This window comes from Lonchura striata, chromosome 31 (assembly GCF_050655825.1).
Source record: "Lonchura striata isolate lonStrDom1 chromosome 31, ASM5065582v1, whole genome shotgun sequence".
Taxonomy (NCBI): Eukaryota; Metazoa; Chordata; class Aves; order Passeriformes; family Estrildidae; genus Lonchura; species Lonchura striata.
The window spans coordinates 3794643-3806376 of NC_140733.1; the positions used below are offsets into that span (position 1 = coordinate 3794643).

The 11734-nt window shown below is 52.9% G+C and overlaps 1 pseudogene; it reads right to left on the reverse strand.

Annotated features, from left to right (window-relative positions):
- Positions 1 to 3018: 3018 nt before the first annotated feature.
- On the reverse strand, positions 3019 to 4473 carry LOC146764757 (olfactory receptor 14A16-like; annotated as a pseudogene).
- Positions 4474 to 11734: the final 7261 nt, after the last annotated feature.

The following is an 11734-nucleotide window of genomic DNA, read 5'->3' on the forward strand; positions in this document are numbered from 1 at the left end:
CCATTGTGACCCTGCAGGGCCCTATGGAACCGAGAGGCCAGTGCTGCCCCTCAGGAACTCACGGAATGCAGGAAACATGTTTGACACTGTGGTGGCCCTTGGGACCAAGAGGCCATTGTGACACTGTGGGACCAAGGAGAGCATTGCTGCCCTGCCAGACCTCATGGAACCAAGGATCCACTGTGACACTGCAGGGCCTTGAGGGACCACGGTGACATTGTGACACTGCAGGGCCCAAGAATCCAAGGGACTTTGTGACACCAACGGGTCCCATGGAACCAAAGGGATATTGTGACACTGGGAGGCCTCATGGAATCATGGAGACCATTGGGACACTCTGGGGACTCATGGAACTCTGGTGACACCAAGTTGTCTGGGAGTGTTGGTCTGCTGGAGGGTAGGAGGGCTCTGCACAGGGCCCTGGACAGGCTGGATCCAGGGCCCAAATCCAACAAGGTGAGGTTTAACAAGTCCAAGTGCCGGGTCCTGCACTTTGGCCACAACAACCCCTGCAGTGCTACAGGCTGGGGACAGAGTGGCTGGACAGCAGCCAGGCAGAAAGGGACCTGCAGGGACTGATGGACAGCAGGCTGGACATGAGCAGCAGTGTGCCCAGATGGCCAAGAAGGGCAATGTCTCCTGGCCTGGATCAGGAATGGTGTGGCCAGCAGGATCAGGGCAGTGATTCTTCCCCTGTGCATAGCACTGGTTGGGCAGCACCTCGAGTGCTGTGTCCAGTTCTGGGCCTGTCCTGGGTTGTAAGATAAGCTTGTATTCTATTTGCCATCTGTTGAAGGCAAACCGGTTGGACAGGTTTTTGTTATCTCTCTCAGAGACAATGGTTTGTCCCGTAGAGGCAATGGTTTGTTTATACACTATTGACTGACTCGCTGCCGGGCTGGTAAATGTAACACCGTGAGGGGTCCCACCCAGAGGGGGAAGCCAAGCACTCTATTGTTGTTTAAAGGGGTAGCTTTTTGGGGAGAGGAGGCAGCTCTCTGGGCGGGACTCCGAGAGAAGCAGCTCTCTCTCTCTCTTCATGGGATTCCCAGAGAAGCAGCTCGCTCTCTCTCTCTCTCTTCGCGGGATCTCGCAGCGAAGCAGCCGGAGCGCGCTGAGGCGACGGCAGCGGAGCTCAGAGGCAACCCCGGCGCAGAGGAAGACCGGCCCCACTGCCACCAGATCTTCAGAGGAAAACTGTACCCTTCTAAAGATCACCACTGCAGCTGCAATTCATCAACCATTGCAAGGGGAGCAATTGTCCCAGCAGAACTGCTACGGGCACCCCGACTCCTCAGGTTCTGGACTTTCTCACTGGTTTTGTTTGTACCGATTGCATTTGCCTTTTTAAATTGTTGTCTAGTTTTCTCCTAGTAAAGAATTGTTACTCCCATTCCCACATCTTTGCCTGAGAGCCTTTTAATTTAAAGATCCTGGTAATTCAGAGGGAGGGGGATTTGCCGTTCTCCATTGCACAGGAGGCTTTGCCCTCTTCCACAGACTCCTGTCTTGTCGAACCAAGACAGGGCCCCAAATTTAGGAAGGACATGGAGGGGCTGGAGCATGTCCAGAGAAGAGCAACAAGCCGGTGATGCATCTGGAATACAAGTCCTGTGAGGAGAGGCTGATGTTGATCCTGGAGAAGAGGAAGCTCAGGGGAGACAAGACAATGTCAGGGCACAGCTTGGATGTGATGATCTCCAAGGTCTTTTCCAACCTTGCTGATGCTGGGATTCACCCTTGGAGTGGTTGCAGGAGGAGCCCTGGGCCTCCTCTTAAGAACCTGCAGCAGTCCAGGTCCCTCAGCTTCTCCTCACAGCCCCAAAGCCCATCCTGTCAGTCCTGCAGAGCCTCTGCAGCTCCTCCTCACTGCCCAGAACAGGGAGCCCCACAGCCAGACACAGCAGCCCAGATGTGCCCCCCTGGCCTGGGGTGCGTCTGGCAAGGGAGCAGCACCAGGCACTGCAGGAGCCTGCAGACAATTCCTGCAGCACTTGTGGGATGATCCTGCTCCCCAAGGGACGTTCCCATGGTGCCAAGTCAGGAACTGCAATGGGGAGTGGGGCCAGAGAGGAAAGGGCAAACAGGGATGGGCTGTGTGCAGGGGAGGGAATAGGGGTGGACAACAGGAAGAAATTGTATCAGGAAGAAGAAAGAACGCAAAGGTGAAGCTAAGGAAATGCTCAGGGCAGTTTGGGGGTGGCTGCCAGGCAGCCCTGGCTCTGAGCAGCAGCATCTGCAGTGGGACAGGAAACTCCCAGCTGATGGGAACAAACATTCTGGCTGACTGCAGAGGCCAGGACAAAGGTGAGTGGTTTCCCTGGTGTCCCCAGCCCTTCCTGGCCCCAGGGGCTGATGGCATTTGTGCTCCCTCAGGTTCATGTCCCCACACCAACAGCCTGGGGCTGCTCACGGGGGTTTTCTGTGCTGAGTATTGGCCTGGCCGTGTTCTTGAGAGAGCCTGGGCAAGGAGCCTGGAGCCCCCAGGCCCTGGCCTGAGGCGTCAGCGCTGCCCCAGCAGTTCCCATGGCCTGTCCCTGCTGCAGCCCCGGCACTGCCACCCCCAGGACTGTGCACGGCCCTGAGAGCACTCAGGCCCTGCAGCAACACCAGGGCCACCAGGGCAGCGGGGCAGGGCCACGGGAGCAGCCCTGGCAGCACCAAGTGCTGCTGCTCCTGGGCACAGCTGCTGTGCCAGCCCTGATCTGCCCCAGCTCTGCACACAGACATTGCTGCTGCAGCTCCAGAGAAGGCAACAAAAGGGCATCTCTGCAGAAAACTCTGCTGGGAGATCCTTTAGTTCCTTTAAAGCCACGAAAAGCGCAACCCCTCATTGACACAGTCTGTGGCCACGGGAAAGATGATGAGAAGCCAAATGAGAAATGGCGCAAAAAATTTCATTTATCAGAGACAATATGAAAAAAGTAAAACAAAGAATAAGAACCTGCAAAATGAAACCAACAAGAAATATCAAAAACTACTTTTAATATAAGCGATTTGCAGAAATGGGCCAGGACTTTAATGTTTCCGAAATCATCCAGTCACCATTCTCCTCACTGCAGTCTTGAGCTCCTGGTTCCTCAGGCTGTAGATGAGGGGGTTCAAGGCTGGAGACACCACCGAGTACAGAACTGACAGGGACAGATCCAGGGATGGGGAGGACATCGAGGGGGGCTTCAGGTGAGCAAACATGACAGTGCTTAAGAACAGGGAGACTACGGCCAGGTGAGGGAGGCAGGTGGGAAAGGCTTTGTGCTGTCCCTGCTCATTGGGGATCCTCAGCACAGCCCTGAAGATCTGCACATAGGAGAAAACAATGAACACAAAACATCCAAATCCGAAAGACATATCAACTGTAATGAGCCCAAGTTCCCTGAGGTAGGATTTGGAGCAGGAGAGCTTGAGGATCTGGGGGATATCACAGAAGAACTGGCCCAGGGCATTGCCATGGCACAGGGGCAGGGAAAATGTATTGGCTGTGTGCAGCAGAGCATTGAGAAAGGCACTGGCCCAGGCAGCTGCTGCCATGTGGGCACAAGCTCTGCTGCCCAGGAGGGTCCCGTAGTGCAGGGGTTTGCAGATGGACACGTAGCGGTCGTAGCACATGATGGTCAGGAGGGAATACTCTGCTCCAAGGAAGAACAGAAGGAAAAAGAGCTGTGCAACACATCCTGTGTAGGAGATGGTGCTGATGTCCCAGAGGGAATTGTGCATGGCTTTGGGGACAGTGGTGCAGATGGAGCCCAGGTCGCTGAGGGCCAGGTTGAGCAGGAAGAAGAACATGGGCGTGTGCAGGTGGTGGCCGCAGGCTACGGCGCTGATGATGAGGCCGTTGCCCAGGAGGGCAGCCAGGGAGATGCCCAGGAAGAGGCAGAAGTGCAGGAGCTGCAGCTGCCGCGTGTCTGCCAGTGCCAGCAGGAGGAAGTGGCTGATGGAGCTGCTGTTGGACATTTGCTGTGGCTGCACATGGGCACCTGTTCATGGAGAAAGGGTCAGTGAAGAGTTAGAGGAGATGACTGTAATGAAACTTAAAGCCATTTCCCATACACCCTCCTCTGTAACACAGATGAATACACTTCTGTATTTGTTTTGAGGTTTTCTTCTTATGCTGCCCCCATGTTTCTCCTGGTATTCTTGCATATCAGAAACCCTCAGCATATCTCCTTTCCATTGAAGAATACAGTGAATTTTCTGAGGAAATATGATGAGTGGAGACTCACTTTGCTCATTTCACCAACCCAGCAGCATTTTCAGTGTCACAACACCTCTACACTTCCCCATCAAGCTTATAATTCAGAGATGCTCTAGGACAGGTTTGCACCCTGCATTGAATCTCCCAGCTTGGACTGAATTCTCAGGGAGACTTCCAAGTGTCCTTCTGATGGCACTGGATGAAGGGAGATGCAGCTCCTTCCCTGACTGCACTGCCAGCATTGCCCAGAGCCGGGCACTGGGGACAGCTGTGTCACCCTGAGCCAGCTGTGCCCCCTGCCAGAGTCCCCAGTGCCGGGCAGCTGCTCTCAGCCCTGTGCTCTGCAGAGGGAACTGGGCCCGGGGCTGCAGAGCTGCCCCACGGCTCTGCTGCAGCTCTGCCTGCACAGGAGGGGCTGCACGCCTTGGAGCCCCGGCCCTGAGGGCAGAGGCTTGGCTGGGGGACAGGAGGGAGGGGGCTTGTTCAGAGGGAGGGGCTGCACTGGAGGGGATCCTCTGGGCATCTCTAAACTCTCCCTGCCACAGCATTTCTGGGATTTGTTTTCTCTCCTTCTCTGATCTTCTCTCTGCTTCCTGGAGATGTTCCTCCTGCAGGTGTTTACCTGCGTCTGATCTCTCCCTGCCAGCACACCCAGACCCCAAATCTCTGTGTACTCTCCTTGGCCTGACAGAACCCTGCCTGTTTGCTGGGCACTGGCTGGGGCAGGTTCTGTTTGCAGCTTGGAGAAAGGACAGCGCAGACTGAGCCTGATGGCTCCAGCAAAGGTGATGCTGCAGCTGCTGTCCATGGGCAGAGTGGCTGAAAGCACATTAGGGATCTCCTGTGAACCTATTAATTACTAAAATAACACTTATATTGTCTCATGCACTTGTCAAAATTCATAATCCACCATTAATATTTATCCCCCCTCCCTGCCACTCTCCAATAATAGGAAACCGAATAAAAAGTCTTAGGAAATTTCCTCCTTTTTATCAAAATTGTTGTCTTGGAAAAATTCTATGACTGATCAGAACCCCTCAGAATGTCAGAGATTCATGAATATTTCACCTTCCCAGCACCAGAAATACTCAGAGTTGTACTCACCGGGTCAGTGGGCATTGGGATGTTCCAGCTTTAGGAGATCTCTCCAGGAGCTGCAGCTGCATTGTCCTGCAGCCAGAGGTTCCTGTGCCAAGGGCTGGCAGTGATTCTGCCCCAGGCACTTCTCAGCCCCTTCCCAGCCCTGACTGATTGAAGCTCTCTGTGCCTCTGTGCTGTGCCCGGGCTGGCTGCAGGCAGTGCCCCAGCCCTGCTGGGCTGGGAGAAGAGCTGCTCAGCAAGAGAAATGTGCTTTTGAAGCTCTGCTTGGTTACCAGGATCACCCTCTGTGCCAGGAGCCCGGCCCAGCTCAGCAGCACAGACACAGCACAAGGACTTTAATGACCCTCTGGGGCTTTGTGCTCAGCCCTGAACATCAGGCCCTGAGAGGGAGCTGCAGAAACCTCTCCAGAACTCCAAGTCAGAATCCAACTCCAAAGTTTCTTGGACTTTTAATGGGTCCCACTGAGGGACACGACTGAGAAAGTGTCCCCAGGCCCCAGGCAGAGCAGAGAACTGGAGGCACTGATGACAGGTGGGGACAAAGAGAAGCCAAGTCTTGGTGCCCTGGGGCACAGCAGGGTCTGTGCCACCAAGGGCTGTGAAGAGACACCTTGTCCTGAGGCTCTGGGGCCTCCTGGCACAGCCCCAGCCAGGCTGGGCACTGTCACCCTCTGGTCCTGCCCTCAGCATCCCCCCCATGCCGACATCCCAGTGGGGTCGAGGATCTCCTGGAAGGAGTCCCTGGGGAGCCTTGGTCAGGAATGGTCCTGGGGGCTCCTTCATGCTCCCAGGGACTGCAGGTTTTTCAAAGGACTTTGGCTTTTGCTTTGGCCTTGGAGTCTCTGAGAGGTTTCTGCAATAATGGCTTCCAATTATCTGCTTTAATTAGTCCCTGGAGAGGCTTTGTCAGGAACAACACTCAGTGGGGCTCATTAATGCTTCAAGGTACTTCAGTTTTATTAAGGTACTTGGTGTTTGCCTTTTGCTACAGACTCTGTGAGAGGTTTGTGCAATCATGGCCCCAATTATCTGCTTTAATGAGTCTCTTGAGAGCTTTGTACAGGCACTCAGTGGGGCTCATTAATACTTTGAGATTCTTAACTTTTGCCAGGTACTTTGGATTTTCCTTTCCACATTGAGAGTTCTTTGTGCCATTTTCAGTCTCTGAGAGGTTCTTGTGCCATCCTGGCCTCCAGTTCTCTCCTGCAAGGAGTCCATGAGGAGCCTGTGGTATAGATGGACCTTTGTGGGTCCCATTAATGCTTTAGACTCCAACCACTTTGGGGTTTTCCTCTGACTTGGACTCCTGGAAAGGTTTGTGCAATCTCCTCTCAGGCCCTGAAGTTCCAGGTCTCAGCTCCAAATGCACCACAGGGCTCATTAGGATCAAGCAAGTCCTGACAAACCATGGCTGTGCCTCGATTTCTCTCTGCTCTCGTGCAGTTTGTCAGGAAGTTTCTGTAGTGGTTTTGGTTCATCATTTTGAGATTTCTCGGCCAATGCTTCAATTAGTGTGGTGGGTTCATTGCTGGCTAATTACTAGTGCACTCACTAGAATATACTTACTCATTTCCTGCTGTGAGATAGGATTAGGAGAAAGGCAAAGTGTTTTCAAAATTTTAAAAGGTTATAAATAAAATTGTATTAACAATAACTAAAGAAAGAGTAATAAGAATCAGAACAAAACTTTCAGAACACTTCCTCTCTCCATACAACCTGACAATGTAAAGAGACAAAACCTAAAATTTTCAGTCAGTTTACCATCTCTAAAATAGTCTTTCTTCACTGCACTTAGGCAGAGAAGTTCCTCTTGTTAATGTTATGGACACTTCTACACAAGAAAACAGTTATCTAATGGCTTTTCATTTCCACAAATAGCAGCTGCCTGGAGAAATCTGCAATCATGAACTCCCTCCCATATTTTCCCACAGACGTGCTTATGGCCCTTGTCAGCTTATGGGGTATTAATTTTGAGATGAGCTGTTTAAGAGCAACGGTTCTCTTCATCTCTTTCTGAAATCATCTTCATCTCTGGGAACAGAGGTCTTCTTCTCTCCCTGAGGGCACAGGGTCTCATCACTGTTCTCCCTTTCTCTGTTCAAACCTCTCATGGGATCACAGCTACTGCAACATTTGCTTACTTTAGCATGGAGGCCTTTGCTGAAACAAGTCATCGCCCCATACTTTTCAATGCCTTACAGGGAAAAAGAGAGTCTGATGTATCAATGACATCCTTCTCCACAGCTTTAGCAGAGGATTCCAGCCCCAAGATCAAGGCATCTCCTCATCCCTCCCATCTGGGACTCAACTTCCCCTTCCCTGCCCTCGGTGTGTTCATGTTGCTCCTCTGTGTGCCTGCCCTGTGTCCTTTTCTCTCACGGGAGGGAGGATGGCAGCACTGGCAGAGTCAATATCTCCCGGGGCTGCAGATGGTTCCGTGAGCCCGGCCGGGCTCGGTGCTTGTGGCCGGAGCTGTTTTGCCATGGAGGTTTCTGCAGCGGCTGCGCTGGGGCTGTGTCAGGCTGGGCCGCGCTGGGGCAGGGCCAGGATCTCAGCAGCCAGGCCAGAGCCCAGCAGCAGCACGGCCGGGGCCGATGGCTTCTCCTGCCCTGCCCGCCGGCTGCGGGCGAAGCCCAAGGGCGGCAGAGCCTTGGCCGAGCTGGCCCGGCCCGGGGCTGCTCCTGGGGCCCGGCGGATCCTGGCCGGGCCCGGGCTGGCAGCGGGGCAGGGCTCGGCAGGGCCAGATGTCAGCACCCGCAGCCATGGCCCGGCCTCGGCCCCGCGGCCTCCCCTGCCCTGCCCGGCAGCCGATGGCGCCTGGCGGCTCCCTGGGAAGGGGCCCGGCCCCACGGCAGGAGCCGCCCGGCCCCACGGCCCAGACGGGGCTGGGCCGGCCTCGGCACCTCTGTGGGGCCAGAAGGGAGAGAGACCCAGCCAGGCTTTCTCATCTGTAACTTGTCCATATGTAGTGGTCATGAGCCCAAGCCCCCAAAACCTCTCATTGGGAGATCCCTGGGCCCTCTCCAAGGTGTTTTCTAATAAAAATATTCAGCTCATGGTCTGTGAAAATTACCAGAGGACAGGGCTAACCCATCCTGTCTGTCCTGGCTACTTTTGTCTGGGAGCAATCCTTGGATATACGGACTTTAGGAGGCCATAGTCTAATTTTGGCCATGGACCATGGACAAGAAGACCATTTCTTTTCCACAGGAATGAAGGAACAGAGCCCCATTGTTTCAGGGGCAGATGAAAGGTGACCACCACAGTGCAAGGCCAGCCAGAGCTGGCTGTTTTTTTCCTAAAACATAACCTTGCATACAGGAAATTGTTTAGGGAGAATACCAGTTTTGGCAATGGGCATCTGAACACAGACAGTTCTTTTCTATAGCAAGGAAAGCACATAGCCCCTTTGCTCCAGGAGCTGATGAGAAGCAGCCCTTGGCATTCCAACATCAGCCAGACCTGTCAGGTGGCCCTGGCATGCCAAGCCAGCCAGACCTGTTCCATGTTCCCTCACTTCCATGGGGTACCTTGCTTCCAGGAGACTCTGAGGTGTCACAATGCCCCCTTGGTGACACAGGGCCCTGAAGGGTCAGAATGGTCTCCAAGGTTCCATCAGGCCCCACAGAGTCATAATGGTCTCTGGGTCCATGAAGCCCCACGATGTCACCATGGCCCCTTGGTTCCATGGGCTCCAGTGGTGCCACAATGATCCCCTTGGTTCCATGAGGTGCCCACAGTGTCACAGTGATCTCCATGAGAAGGAAAGAACCGAGCCCCAGTGTGGCAGGGGCAGCCACCAGAGGCCAAGGCCAGCCAGACTTGATGGTACTGGCAGATTTTGTCTGGAGCAACCCTGGGATATAGGGAATTTTAGAGGTGGAATCCCAATTTCAGACATGGACACCCAAAGTAGAAGGATGGTTCTTTTCCACAGGAAGAAAAGCACGGAACACCAGTGTTTCAGGGATAGATGAAAGGCTTCCACCAGAGGCCTAAGCCAGCCAGACTTCTCTGTCCTGGTAGCTTTTGTCTGAAAGCAACCCTTGGATATAGGGAATTTGGGAAGTGGAACCCCAATTTCAGCCATTTCTGCGTAGATAAGAAGGACAGTTCTTTTCCATAGGAAGGAAAGCACAGAGCCCCAGTGTTTCAAAAGCAGAAGTGAAGAGAGGTGGCTCTTGAGAGCCCAAGCCAGCCAGACCTGTTTGTCCTGGCAGCTTTTGTCATGGAGAGATCCTTGGATATATGGAATTTGGGAGAAGGAATCTCAGTTTTGACCATGAACACCTTGAGAAGAAGGACAGGTCTTTTTCATTGGAAGGAAACCACTGACCCCAGTGTTTTGAAAGCAGGTGAGAGGCATCCCCAAGAGGCCAAGGGCAGCCAGATCTGTCTGTCCTGGCAGATTTCACTGGGAGCAATCATTGGATGTATAGAGTTTTGGAGGTGGAATCCCAGTTCTGGCCATGGATGCCTGCTCAGGATGGATGTTTTTTTCCTATAGGAAAGAAAAGCACAAAATCCAAGTGTTCTGGAAGAAGATGATAAGTGGCCACTCTCAGGCCAAGCCAGCCAGACCTCTCTCTCCTGACAACTTTCATCTAGGGGCTATCCTTGAACATAGGGCATTTTGGAGGTGGAATCTCAGTTTTGGCCGTGGACACCTAGACAAGAAGATGAATTCTTTTCTTTAGGAAGGAAAGCACAGAGTCGCAGTGTTTCAGAGGCACATGAGTGCCATCCCTCAGGAAGCCAAGGCCAGCCAGATTTGTGATTCCTGGCATCATTTTTCTGGGAGCTATCCTTGGATATAGGGAATTCTGGAGGCAGATGCCCAATTTTGGCCATGGGTACCTGGTTGAGATGGATGGTTTTTCCCCATAATAAAGAAAAGCACATGGTGCCAGTGTTTGAAAGGCAGATGAGAGGTGCCCCCTGGGTCACCAAGGCAACCAGATCTGTCTCTCCTGGCAGAATTCATCTATAAACAATCCTTGCAATATAAGGAAATTTGGAGGAGGAATTCCAGTTTTGGCTATAGGCCCATGGAGGAGAAGAATAGTTCTCTCCCATAGGAAGGAAAGCCCAGAGCCCCAGTGTCACTATGGGACATGAGAAAACATGATGGGCACCTTTGCGTTTGTGACGGTAAAAGAAATGTAATTTATTTCTGACTCCAACATTTATTGTTTTCCAAAGGTGACAGTGGATTGGAGGGTGAAAGGACCACCTATCCAACAACACTGGACAAACTACCGTCCATCAAATTTCTCCTCCTCTATGAAGGAATGCAAAGCAATAAGTTATTTACAGAAAGTTGTGTGAGAAAATTTGCTACAAGAATGTAAACTCAGAAGGTTTTAGAAAATCTTAAAAAATCAGGCCGACACCCCAGTGCTTCAGGGGCAGATGAGAAGCAGCCCTCGACATGCCAAGGTCAGCCAGACCTGTCAGGTGCTCCCCAGGAGGCTCAGCCAGCCAGACCTGTTCCATGTTACCTTGGTTCTGTGGGACCACAGAGTGTCACAATGCTCTCCTTGGTTCCATCAGGCCCTGAAGTGTCACAATGTTCCCCTTGCTTCTGCAGTGTCACAATGGCTTCGTGGTTCCACAAAGCCCTGATGTGCCACAATGGCCCCTGGGCTCCGTGTGCCCTCGCTGTGTCACAACGGCTCCTCTGTGACACTGCAGCTGCACAAGGTCACCATGGACCCTTGGTTCCTTGGGGTCTCTGAGTTCGCAATGGTCTCCTTGATTCCATGAGGCAGCACAGTGTCACAATGGTCCCTTGGTTCCATGAGGATCTCCAGGGTCATGCAGGTTTGTGACATTTGTCCTTGCTGCCCCTCACATCCCCCTGCCCCACAAACAGCCCCGAGTCACCCGTGAGGGACAGGCCCTGCTGTGCCAGGCTGGGCTCAGGGCTTGGCCTTTCTGCTTCCCCCAGCCAGCCCAGGCCTTGCTCAGCATTGCAGTTCCCTGCTCTGAGCCTTGGGCTCCCTGCAGTCCTGGCCTCAAGGATCTGCTCTCTCCAGTCCCTGGTAGCCTTTGGCAGTCCCTGCCCTCAGTGATGCTCCAAGGGATTTGGAGTTTTGCTTCTGACTCCTTGAGCAGCTCCTTCAGCCTTCTGAGGGTCCTGGACTCAGCCCCAAATCCAGCATAGGGATTATTAAAATACAGAAAGCCCTCAGGTGCTCTTTGTCTTCCTTCAATTGTCTGAAAATCTCCAGGACTTGTGCAGCTGATTGCAGTCAGTTTGGAGTTCTTGTAAGGAGGAAGATTTCCAAGTGCACCTCCTGATTTTTATCTTTTATAAAAGCAATATTGTTTTGTTTTCGAGTTCAGAGAAGAGCTGATAGAAGCATTCCCCAGGTGATCTTGATGCTCACTGTCTCATTAGGAGGTCTGGGCATGTAGAAGAATGAGCCCCTTGAGGGA